General features: G+C 45.1%; 1 protein-coding gene across 1 annotated transcript in view; it reads left to right on the top strand.

Annotated features, from left to right (window-relative positions):
- Positions 1 to 8,173: 8,173 nt before the first annotated feature.
- Positions 8,174 to 12,914, top strand: part of ANXA4 (annexin A4) — a 103,479-nt gene continuing 98,738 nt past the window's right edge. The window contains exon 1 of the mRNA XM_068274934.1: positions 8,174 to 8,271. The gene's annotated coding sequence lies outside the window, so the exon portion shown is untranslated. The remainder of the gene's footprint in view (positions 8,272 to 12,914) is intronic.

Below are 12,914 nucleotides of genomic sequence, written 5' to 3'. Positions count from 1 at the left end.
CCTTGCGATATACACGTGTTGCTGATCCGCCGACATCCTCCATAGTTACGGCATCCTCTTCCTGGTTACAGTGCCCCCTACTGTGTGATGAGTGGTGTACGTCGGATGACGGCTGGGACCTTCAGATGACGGCTGGGACCCTCGGATGACAGCTGTGACCCTCGGATTTCTGCAGTGTGACAGAAGAGAAGAGGATCGTGGCGGCAGGATCCGGTAAGTATATTATGGGGACCAAAATACCGTAACTTTACAATATAACACCCCCCCCCCCCCCCTGTTTAGGGGAAGAAAAAGTGCGTCTTATATTCCAAAAAATACAGTAAGTTAAACTGGGCAAATTTGTTTTACTGTAGCTTTCCTTTAACCTCCTTAGCGGTATGCCCGACACTGTGTTGCGCATACCGCTTGCTGGCCTCAGGAGTCCCCCATGCATAATTAATTTGATCAAATGACAGCATAAGCTTTAGCTAGCACTAGACTAGCTAGTACAGGTGTCCGGCACCCCCCGATCACCTGCGATCCCCCCCCCGATCCCTCCATTTATACATTATCCAGCCTGGCTCCAGCAATCGTGCAGCCTCTCCGCACAGCTCTGTTCTCTCTGTGGAGAGGATCGGGTTTGTGCATGATGTCATGACGTTGGCGATGTCATGATGTCAGGTTATCCTCCCCATAGAGAAGACCGGAGCTGTGCGGGGAGGCTGCGCCGATCGCTGGTGCCAGGCTGGGTAATGTACAGTGGTGTGAAAAACTATTTGCCCCCTTCCTGATTTCTTATTCTTTTGCATGTTTGTCACACTTAAATGTTTCTGCTCATCAAAAACCGTTAACCATTAGTTAAAGATAACATAATTGAACACAAAATGCAGTTTTAAATGATGGTTTTTATTATTTAGTGAGAAAAAAAACTCAAAACCTACATGGCGCTGTGTGAAAAAGAAATTGCCCCCTGAACCTAATAACTGGTTGGGCCACCCTTAGCAGCAATAACTGCAATCGAGCTTTTGCGATAACTTGCAACAAGTCTTTTACAGCGCTCTGGAGGAATTTTGGCCCACTCATCTGTGCAGAATTGTTGTAATTCAGCTTTATTTGAGGGTTTTCTAGCATGAAATGCCTTTTTAAGGTCATGCCACAACATCTCAATAGGATTCAGGTCAGGGATTTGACTAGGCCACTCCAAAGTCTTCATTTTGTTTTACTTCAGCCATTCAGAGGTGGATTTGCTGGTGTCTTTTGGGTCATTGTCCTGCTGCAGCACCCAAGATCGCTTCAGCTTGAGTTGACGAACAGATGGCCGGACATTCTCCTTCAGGATTTTTTGGTAGACAGTAGAATTCATGGTTCCATCTATCACAGCAAGCCTTCCAGGTCCTGAAGCAGCAAAACAACCCCAGACCATCACACTACCACCACCATATTTTACTGTTGGTATGATGTTCTTTTGCTGAAATGCTGTGTTACTTCTACGACAGATTTAACAGGACACGCACCTTCCAAAAAGTTCAACTTTTGTCTCGGCGGTCCACAAGGTATTTTCCCACAAGTCTTGCCAACCATTGAGATGTTTTTTTTTAGCAAAATTGAGACGAGCCTTAATGTTCTTTTTGCTTAAAAGTGGTTTGCGCCTTGGATATCTGCCATGCAGGCCGTTTTCGCCCAGTCTCTTTCTTATGATGGAGTTGTGAACACTGACCTTAATTGAGGCAAGTGAGGCCTGCAGTTCTTTAGATGTTGTCCTGGGGCCTTTTGTGGCCTCTCGGATGAGTTTTCTCTGCGCTCTTGGGGTAATTTTGGTCGGCCAGCCACTCCTGGGAAGGTTCATCACTGTTCCATGTTTTTGCCATTTGTGGATAATGGCTCTCACTGTGGTTCGCTGGAGTCCCAAAGCTTTAGAAATGGCTTTATAACCTTTACCAGACTGATAGATCTCAATTACAGTACTTTTGTTCTCATTTGTTCCTGAATTTCTTTGGATCTTGGCATGATGTCTAGCTTTTGAGGTGCTTTTGGTCTACTTCTCTGTGTCAGATAGCTCCTATTTAAGTGATTTCTTGATTGAAACAGGTGTGGCAGTAATCAGGCCTGGGGGTGACTACAGAAATTGAACTCAGGTGTGATAAACCACAGTTAAGTTATTTTTTAACAAGGGGGGCAATCACCTTTTCACACAGGGCCATGTAGGTTTTGAGTTTTTCTTCCTCACTAAATAATAAAAACCATCATTTAAAACTGCATTTTGTGTTCAATTATGTTATCTTTGACTAATAGTTAACGGTTTTTGATGAGCAGAAACATTTAAGTGTGACAAACATGCAAAAGAATAAGAAATCAGGAAGGGGGCAAATAGTTTTTCACACCACTGTATAAACGGGGGGATCGGGGGGTGCCGGACACCTGTACTAGATAACCTAGCGATAGCTAAAGCTTATGCAGCTTTTTGATCAAATTAATTATTCATGGGGACAAAAACTAGCAAAACCTCCTGAGAGGTGTAACGCTCAAGAGGTTAATGCCAAAAACATGCAAAAAGTACTAAAGATAAGGCGAGAAAGTGACAGAGAGTGATTTTCTTGCTTGAAAAATGCTAAAACATTATTTTAGAAAGGGGGTGTGCACAGGAATCTACACTAAAACAAACCTGAGCTGAAAATAAATGTATGAGATAATTCGTTTTATGTGTAGCAGCAATAGTATACCTAACTTCCCAGCAGACTCGTATTCCTATTTTCCAATTAAGGAGTTAAATTTGATCTCTGGAGTTGGCACATTGACTATTTCAGTGTGACATACAATCTGGTTCACTCAGCTGTTAAAAAAAAATAATAATGAATGTTTAAACTTTTAAAGAGAATCTGTACTCTGAAATTCTTACAATAAAAAGCATACCATTCTATTCATTATGTGCTCCTGGTCCCCTCTGTGCTGTTTCTGCCATTCTCTGCTGCAAACCTGGCTTGTAATTGCCAGTTTTAGGCAGTGTTTACAAACAAACTAACCAGCTTCTAATAGGCTCAGCTAAGCAGAGTGTGTTAGTCACACAGAGCCTGCAGGGGGTGTGTACAGCTTCTAGCTAATCACAAGCAGCCCTGCACATTCCAGTCTGACTGCCTCAGCCTGACTGTGCCGACTATAGAGAGAAGATTAGATCATATAACAGAGATAACACAGCTACTGTGCAATTAGGAAAAGCTGCAGTAAGCCAGACCACATTAGAAAAGGCATAGGAACTTATAGCATAGAAGAAATAAAGATAAACAATTTGTTACAGAGTCTCTTTAAGCTCTCTTTTGTTATCAACAGTGTTTACTCACCCGGATAAAACTAAATTGCTCCTGTTTACTCTAGGAAAACAAGGACTTCATTTGCATACAGACAGCATTGCTTTTTTAATTCTATAAATGTCACTTCAGTTCAGGTGCGCTTTAAATTTTACATGCCCACATGTAAAATGTATGGAGTTATGCAAACTAGGAAATGTGCAAATACAAACAACATATGCTTTTCTTGAATAATATACAGTATGTTACTGGCTTACTTTTGTATGTTTGACTAAATACACATTACATGTATGCAGTTGGATACAGAGGGTGCCACTGCACTACGGACCCTGTAACAGAGAGGCCCACCTTCACCTGCTCTGTTAGCTCGTCATTGGTGCTGTGCTGGCAATGATCACCTTTATACTGTATACGCCTTGAATAGTGGTAATCACTATCAAACAGTCCCCCTCACCTGCTTACGCCTTTCTGACACTGTGTTTGTCCTTTATAGGTTTTGGCGCTCCATATCAGTTGTAATGTATAGATTGATTGAAGGGCCCAATATAAAACTCTCACTGGGGCCCATAGTTACTTAGCTATGCCACTGCATGTATGCCATGAGTTACACCATTCACATAAGGGTTTTTTTACACTGCAAAACACAATCGCAAACACAATGCGATTGTTCCATGATTTTTCAGGGAATTCGCAAGCAAAATGCAACAAGCATAACATTACTGAATGTGAAAATTGCAGCGCAATAGAACACATGATTTCTATTTAATCACTATGTGCCTGTGTGCACAAGGCAGGCAGCATAAGGCCACGTTTACAGTAGTGTGTTGCGGTGTAATGGTCACTTGTTAATGCAGCTTACCGTGTGGCAGGAGCATTGTGGTTTAATGGGTTGCAGCATCACAATGCAGTGTGTTATTGCTAAAAACATGCATGTTAACAGTGAAGTGAAGCATACATTTCATTGAATGTATGCTTTACTGTACCCAACATATCATGAGTATAACGTGCAGAGCCACTGTCCTGATCTGTTGCCTTGTATTCCTGCTTCTACAGGGAACGCAAAACAATGGCCACTGTGAACGTGACCTAAAAGAGCCCTTACACACATTACATGGTTTGCAGAACTGCATTTTTATTATTGTTATTTAGCATTTATATAGTGCTGACATCCTCTGCAGCGCTGTACACAGTATATAGCTGTGCTCTTATTCTCTGGCAGATGCAAAATGCTAGTGGCTTTTTAAGACATTTGCACTTTGCAAATGTGTTTTGCATAATCCATATGTTAGCTTCTATTGTCAGGATTGCTGAAAAGCAGCAATACCACAAGAAACTGAAGCAAGAAACCCAACACTGGCCGATATTCATTGCAGACACTGGATAGCTCCTTTGTTATGCCTGCTGTGTCAGAAATACAAATACACAAATGACGCTTCCATCAACCAATGAACCTTATCACCACACTTCACCTGGCCGGAGAATTCTGACCTCCTATAGGCATGCTCTGCTGGGAGATGCTAACAAGAAAAGCCCAAAAAGGGTAACGTCTTCAAAAAGCCCTTAGAGCCTTGCTCACACTGTGGGGCTGATTCACCTACTTATCTCACATAATATCTCTCCTTACCTGTCTCTCACCTTGGTACAGATACACTGCCTATGGTACATTTTATGTGTGAAAACAGAGCACGTAAAGTTTAAATGCAGTTCGGCCTATTGGTTACTAGCGTAAAGGTAACATTAAAAGTGCATCAGGGCACTATCTGCACAGAGTTTGTATGTTCTCCCCGTGTCTGTGGGGGTTTCCTCTGGGTACTCAGGTTTCCTCCCACTTCCCAAAAACATAGGATCATTGGCTTCCCCCTAAATTGGCCATAGACTATGATACATACACCACACGATACATACATAGACATATGATTACGGTAGGGATTAGTTTGTCAGCCCCCTGAGGGAAAGTTAAGCCCAAAATTGCTGGTCACTGTCAGTATGCCTCTTTTAGATCCTCTGACTGGGAGTGTCCTTGATGACCTCCTCCAACCTTGTGTGTTGCTTATTTTGCACCACCTATTTGGCCATTCTGCACAAAGGTAAGTACAGTAAAACAAGTCAAACTAATATATGAGACAAGGGCAGGCCATGTTTGCTCTGACGCCTGACAATGGACATGTGTTTGAACTATTATGAATGGGTTTTGTGTAATGTCTTTGTTTGCATTTCACAGTCAACTGAAATTGCTTCATCAGGACTGGAGGATTGAATGCTGCATTAAACAGAAGAACAGGGCAAAGCTATGCACAATGTAGTCATTCCAGACGGGTAACTAGAAATCACTGGGCCCCCCTGTGAAACTTTGGATGCCCCCCTCCTCAAAACTTGAAACTGAAATTGGAAAAGCAGGCCAGGCATGATATTTAAAAAAATATACTTACAGTATAGGTAGCCCCAGTATAGGTAGCCTGGTATAGGTGCCCCCGGTATACATAGCCTGATATAGGTGACCCATGGTATAGGTAGCCTGGTATAGGTGCCCCAGTATAAGTAGCATGGTATAGGTGCCCTCCGTATAGGTAGCCAGGTATTGGTGCCCCCCAGTATAGGTAGCCAGGTATAGGTGCCCCCAGTATAGGTAGCCAGATATAGGTGACCCCAGTATAGGTAGCCTGGAGGGTAAGCAGTGGGCACCCACAGCAGCGGGGATGGGGGCCTGAATCCCCCACCTCACCTGATGCCCCCCTTCAGTGCTCCCCCTCCGGAAATTAGAGGGGAGCAGCAGGCAGGGAGACCTCTTCCGGGTTCCATGCGCTGGAGCTTCATGCGCCGCCGGTCTTCTCTGTCTCCAATCCCACTCACTCCATTCTATTCCTGTTTAATTTATCCAGGTCTGACTGTTTACATAAAGCTAGTTAGATGCTGAAATTCAGCACCTGTCTACTCTGATCTGCCAAAACATTCAGGGCCCTTTCACACCGGGGCAGTGCGGTATTTTTACTGCATCCCACCGCTGTGCAATGAAAGTCTATGGAGACTTTCCTTATGTGACGTTACGACGTAACACGACGGAAGTGACGTTTTCGCCGCATCCTCGATGCAGGTCCAAAACTACATTACCGCGCAGCTTCTGCGTTGACCCGAAAGTCATGTCAGTGTATGGCGACGTGTGGATTTTTATAATATGCCTCTGTGCACTTCTGCATACCCCGAAGCAGGAAGTGACAGCAAGCGCACATTACTTCCTGCTTGGCTGGTGGCCAGTGAGGGAACACCGCGTACTAACGCCGTGTTCACTGAAGGCCTGTTTCTGGCGGAGCTATTCTGTGCAGCGACGCACCTCAACGCTAACGCTGATTTACAGTGTGAAGCCAGCCTCAAGTGTACTTGAATCAAACCTAATGGGAAATGAAGAGAGAAGCGTCTGGATCCTCCTGTTCGGGGAGGCACTGCAATTGGTTTGGGGAACCCTTGTTCCTCTTCCCCAATCACCGACATGGACATGCCAAGGGGGAGGAGTGGTGATCACGCGCACATGCATGCGCACCTGCTGCTATTACACTGGACGTGTATATGCGTCCAGTTAGACTTGAGCAGTTTCTATCTGGACGACTATAGTCCTCCAGGTACACTGAAGTGTTTAAAGAGGACCCGAGGTGTGTTTAAAGAATGTTATCTGCATACAGAGGCTGGATCTGCCTATACAGCCCAGCCTCTGTTGCTATCCCAAACCCCACTAAGGTCCCCCTGCACTCTGCAATCCCTCATAAATCACAGCCGTGCTGTGAGGCTGTGTTTACATCTATAGTGTCAGTCTCAGCTGCTCCCCCGCCTCCTGCATAGCTCCGGTCCCTGCCCCCGTCCCTTCCCTCCAATCAGCAGGGAGGGAAGGGATGCAGGCGGGGACTGGCGTTCTGCTGGAGGCGGGGAGAGCAGCAGACTGACACTATAGAGATAAACACAGCCAGCTCTGACAAGCTGTTTGTCAGCAGCGTGGCTGTGATTTATGAGGGATTGCAGAGTGCAGGGGGACCTTAGGGGGGTTTGGGATAGCAACAGAGGCTGGGCTGTATAGGCAGATCCAGCCTCTGTATGCAGATAATATTCTTCAAACCTACCTCGGGCTAAAAACATCACATTGAATTCTAAACAATGTTTAATATCACACTTCCTTTCCTGCTGTTCATTCTACTTCTACACAAAGAAGCGATGACCTACGGAACTTGTAATCACTATTCTACTATAACGAGTCATCACAAAACATTTACGGTATATCTTCTAATTAGTTTTCAATCCGATCAGTCTTCGGTCAGAAACATATGATCTGCATACTTGTTCAATGGATAAAAGTATTAGAGACAGCAGGACAGCCAGGCAGTTTGCATTATTTAAAAGGAAGTAAATATGGCAGCCTCCATAGTCCTCTCACTTCAGGTGTGAGGGTAAAGGTTGCATTGTATATAGCTTTGTACTGTCTCCAATGTATAGTGAGTACTGTGCAGACAGTGACGTAGATAAGGAGCTGTGGGCTCCGATGCAAGTTTTACAATTAGGCCCCCCAAGCACTCTATACATAACAATTCATACGGCGCACCAAAACCTGCCAAGGACAACCACAGTGTCAGAGGTGCAAGAAGGGAATGGGGAACAGTTTGTTAATGATTATCACTATTCAAAGCATCTATAGAAGTGATTATTATTAGCACAGGACCAAGAAAGAGCTAATACTGTAGTTGAGGGAGGGCCCTTTGGGGCCCCTCTGGCCCAAGGGCCCCGATGCGGTGGCTACCTCTGCACCCCCTATTGCTACGCCCCTGTGTGCTGAGCTCCCTGCTGTGCTGTGCATGATAAAGAGCTGTCTGCCAGTAATTGAGGAACTGTAAGGAGGAGTGGCTGAGATCTCCCTCCCCGGCAACTCCCAGTCCCAGCCAGCCAGCTTTCACTTATTAACCGACCTTTCCTGCTCAGGACAGCCACTGCTCTCAGGGATAGACTTCTGCAGGTAAGCAGGCCAGGCACATCCCAAGGGAAGCTTCCATCTAGACCTAACTATAACTTGTTGCACTGCAGATAGGGCAGAGTAGGGGCTATAGCTCTACAGCGCAGAGACTGAGAAACTTTCTTCACAGGGCTGGTACACACAATGTTCCTCTGAGCAGGATATAACTGGTCATTTCTGTTTTATCATGTACTACTACTGTATAAACAAAAACTTCTGTTGTGCTTTGTATCAGAGCATGCTCTACCAGGCTGATGTGGGGGAAGTGCTCTATATACTGTATGAACTGATAATAATTGTAGTATTTCAGTGCAACATGATTTACTTCCTTGTTACATTGGAGGGGGCTGGCATGCTCTGGGATGAGTGGGTTGGGGAACTGCATGATGTAAGGCTGTGCTTCTCAACATTTTTATTGGTATGTACCTCTTTTGAAAGTCTCACCAAGTACTCCCTGGCATGGTAAAGATTATCTTAAGGATCCCTTGACACATTTATACTGTATAATAACCGAATTCCCACCAAAACTCTATCCTACCAAAAACTCTATGATCTATACATGCCTACCAAAACTCCTACCAAAACTCTATGATCTATACATGCCCTCATCTTTACTTCCAGTGGATCGCACTGTCCTTAGATTACTAATCTGTATGTTCTTTACAAAAGTTTGTATAACAGTTGCGCTCACTCCTCACTTGTACATTCAACCTTTATCCAGGCCTGTATTGTGAGGAAACACCTTAGGAAAAGACACAAAAGCCATATATAGTATAACTTGTTAATGACTATCACCCTTTAGTGACAGGCATGCACCAATACTGACAACCAGGGAGGATCCACACAGAGGGGCCCACCACCTGCGGGTTCAGGTGACCCCCCCCCCCCCCCCCCCAGCGTGCCCCTGCTCACTAAATAATTGGGCTTTTCAGATAGACATATCTGCTGATAGACTCAGAATAAGAATTGGTATGTTTAAAGCCGCTATTTACGGTAATACTTAGATTAAAATCAGTATTGCCCATACATTTAAAAAAAAAATAAACACAGCATTGTATATCACCATCTCTTTGTCAGGTAGGATTTCCTTCGCCTCGCCTTTCCTTTCACAGGCTCAGCGTGTGTCTCCCTGGCTCCGCCCTACCAGTTTCGTCATGTGACATGACTCATCAGGGGCCCCTGAGATGCTGGAAATCCTACCCGATAAATTAGCGCTAGTGAACAGCTCAGGCTTTCTACCATTCTTCTCTCTAGCTAAAATTATAATGATTGCCGGATATATTTCCTGTAATGCAATGGCCGAACCCCTTGTGCGCCGACTTCCGGCACTTAACTCCTGCCCCTTTCAGAAATGTGCTGTGGCACTTCCATGGCACTCTCTATCTCGTATAATGAGACTGCCATGGCACTCGCCTGAAAGTGGGTGGGGTTATTCCCTTAACGTTCCGGGATTGCATTACAAGAAACAGACCCGGCAAGTCATTATAACTTTAGCTAAAGAGTAGAACATGAATTGAGAGTGATATAGAAGCTGCCATGTGTATTTATTTTTCAACAATGCAAATTTCCTGGCTGTCCTGCTGATCCTTTGCCTCTAATTTTAGCCATAAACCCTAAACAAGCATGCAGATAAGATGTTTCTGACTGAAGTCTGACTAGAATATCTGCATGTTTGTTTCCGGTGTGTAATTCAGACACTACTGAAGCAAGAAAGATCAGCAAGACACCAGGCAACTGGAAATAAATATAATAGCCTCCTTTATCCCTCTCCCTTTAAATGTCATTTAATTAGCTAAAATACTAATTTTGTCTTGCTTGTTATATAGGATTTATTATATCGTTATATTGAGGAGCACACCCTGCTCCTGCACAAATTCCCAGCCCACGCTGATTACTAGTCCCCCTCCGAGCTGTGGCAACTTGGGAGAACAAGTAATTCGGGCACCGGCTATTGCCATCAGCCAAATTACCCTTTTTAAAGGATTTATCAGGCTTTGTAAGCCCCCCCTCCTCTCCCGATCTACTTACCCGTGGCTTCCTCCAGCTCCTTCCTGGTAACATTTCCCACGACACAGCTCCGGCTGGTGTCCCTGCTGGTACTGAGGCCGACCTCAGGGTCGGCCTCGTACTGCAGCTGCGCGAATGCCTATGCAGTACACTGCAGACAACGCTGACCGCAGGTGCAGTACAAGGCCTCAGTGGTCGGCCTCCGTACCAGCGGGGACACCGGGCTGCGAGCGGAGCTGCGTTGGGAGACCTGTCGCTGGGAAGGAGCTGGAGGAAGCCATGGGTAAGTAGATTTGGGAAGGGGGGGGGGGACACTTACAAAGCCTGATGATTCCTTTAAGCTAAATTTGTGAGGCGCCAAATCAGACACACAGCGCTGGCGCCAAAATGATTGGCACAACGCTGCACCAGAATTAGATACCTCGAAAACAAGTACCCCCTGGACCCATCAGAACCCCCTTGGGTATGTGTACCATTTGTTGAGAACCTAGGATGTAAGATACTTGCAGAAGTTTAGGAGTAGTTTTGTTAGTAAAAATTACCGGAACTAGAAAATATATTAGTAAATATGTAATTAAAGAGTACCCAAGCCGAAGCTCGTGTACAAAATTAGATACTTACCTAAAGAGAGGGAAGCCTCAGGATCCTATTGAGGCTTTCCTCCCTGCTGTGTTCCCCTTCGCTGAGCAAGACCCCTCAGAAGATTAGCGATAAGGCATTGTTGCTAATCCTATCAAGGCCACGCAGCTCTCTTTCCTCCAGCGTGGCCGTGCAATAGCCGACCTAGCCAGGGCTGTGGAGTCGGTACAAAAATCATCCAACTCCGACGCCTCAGTTTATGAAACCTCTGACTCCTACTCAGACTCCAGGTACCCAAAATTGCTCTGACTCCTCGACTCCAACTCCACAGCCCTGGACCCAGCCCACCCGCGCATGTGCAGTAAGCCGGAGCCGTAGGCTTTGTGGTACTGCGGGGACGGGCTCACGCAGCTACTGCGCGGCCCCGCTTTAGTAAGAAGAGCTATGTGATGTGTAGGGGTGCTCAGCAACTGATTTGATCTGTTGTCCGTTGCTTATCTGTGAACAGCCTGTAAATGTTCACAATGAAATGGCTGCACTTTACTGGTCTGCCACCTCCAATGAGTAAATACTGTATGTTCCAGCCACGTGGTGATCAGAATCAGAATTTTGATTTCGCCAAGCATGAGGGGTCATGCCCGTAATTGTTTTTGGCACAATACAATAGCTCAGGTGATCCTGGTGATCAGGAAGAAGCTGACTTCTCTCCCTGCTCTCGGTAATCTTGGAGAATATCTCAGACATACTCCCCCACTAATTACCTAATTTTACCTTTGGATGCATAATTTGGAGTCTGGCTATTGCCAGCACTCAAATTATGGTGATTTTCTCGCAATTAAGGTTGCAATGTTATAATTGTAATTAACACTACGGCCTGTGGCGGCACCAAAATCAGGAGCCAATCAGGAAATCCTAAATCCGGAACCAAAATGACCTGACTTGACCTCCGATAGCCTGATCCTGTCAATAGTTGCAAGTAACAGAATTCTTCACAAATACAGAATCGGTTATCCAAGTTTCAGGCCTGATCATTTCTCTGTGCAGTCTTGTGTATAGCCAGATGAAAGATCAGGCCTGGTATACAAATGACAGATACCAGTAGACACATAGCCATTTGTAGCAGTAGGGGGTTTACCAAGAGAAACATAGGGAAGCAGTCAGACCAGCAGAATGCAGCTACAGCATCGTGACTATTTGTGGTGATGGAGAGAAAGGGTCAGAGCAAATGCATCATGGATCTTACAATAATGTTTTACTTTTTAAAGGATATCTGGATTTGTTTAGCCTATTTATTGTACGTCTTCACTTGTAAAAAGTGCTTCTGGCCTGGGCTAATTAAAATCTTTGACGTGTTTGAGACCTGTTATCCCTGCCAGGGCGTAGATTTTAATTTCTGTGCTGCACGCTAACGTGGCTGGTACAACAAGCACGCCTAGACACCTCGGCACCCTCTTCTCACATTGAAGAACAGTAACATTTTACCTGCACCAGCACTGTGTTGGGGTCTCTTCTGCTCTTCCTGGCAGCCGCTCTATGCTTGCATACCTCCAGCTCCTGATCATGTGACATGCACTGCAAGCAAGAGCCATGCAGGATAGAGCAATGTGGCTCACCCGATGCATCGCTCCACTGCACTACTCTGCAGAAGAGGGAGGAGCGGCCCCTCATATCCTCCAGGCCCTCCCCTGTCACTATAGTTATGTCACTTAGTTTGAGACTGTTCAGTAAATGTTAAATCTCAATAAATAATGTGGCCTGTGACTTAGACTAGGTTTTGGATTTTGGCCACGTGTGTAATTGACTTTGACACCCCTGTTTTACACTTATGGCTATTCCTATGAAAAACAAAAGTTTGCTTTCTTAAAACAGAAAGAATTTGCGATAATTCAGGTTGGAGTGAGTTTGAGATGTCTCCCAAGGCATCACTGCTGAATATATGCAAATTAATCATTCTACCCTTAGAAGCTAAACACACCTCCAGAACCACTGGAATGCAATGATGTGTCAGCTTGTTAATTTGTACAGAGCCATAATAATCCAACATGCATACAGACTGTTTC

This window comes from Hyperolius riggenbachi, chromosome 3 (assembly GCF_040937935.1).
Source record: "Hyperolius riggenbachi isolate aHypRig1 chromosome 3, aHypRig1.pri, whole genome shotgun sequence".
Taxonomy (NCBI): domain Eukaryota; kingdom Metazoa; phylum Chordata; class Amphibia; order Anura; family Hyperoliidae; genus Hyperolius; species Hyperolius riggenbachi.
Note: the sequence above shows the minus strand (reverse complement) of the source record. Positions and strands in the feature narration are given on the sequence as shown.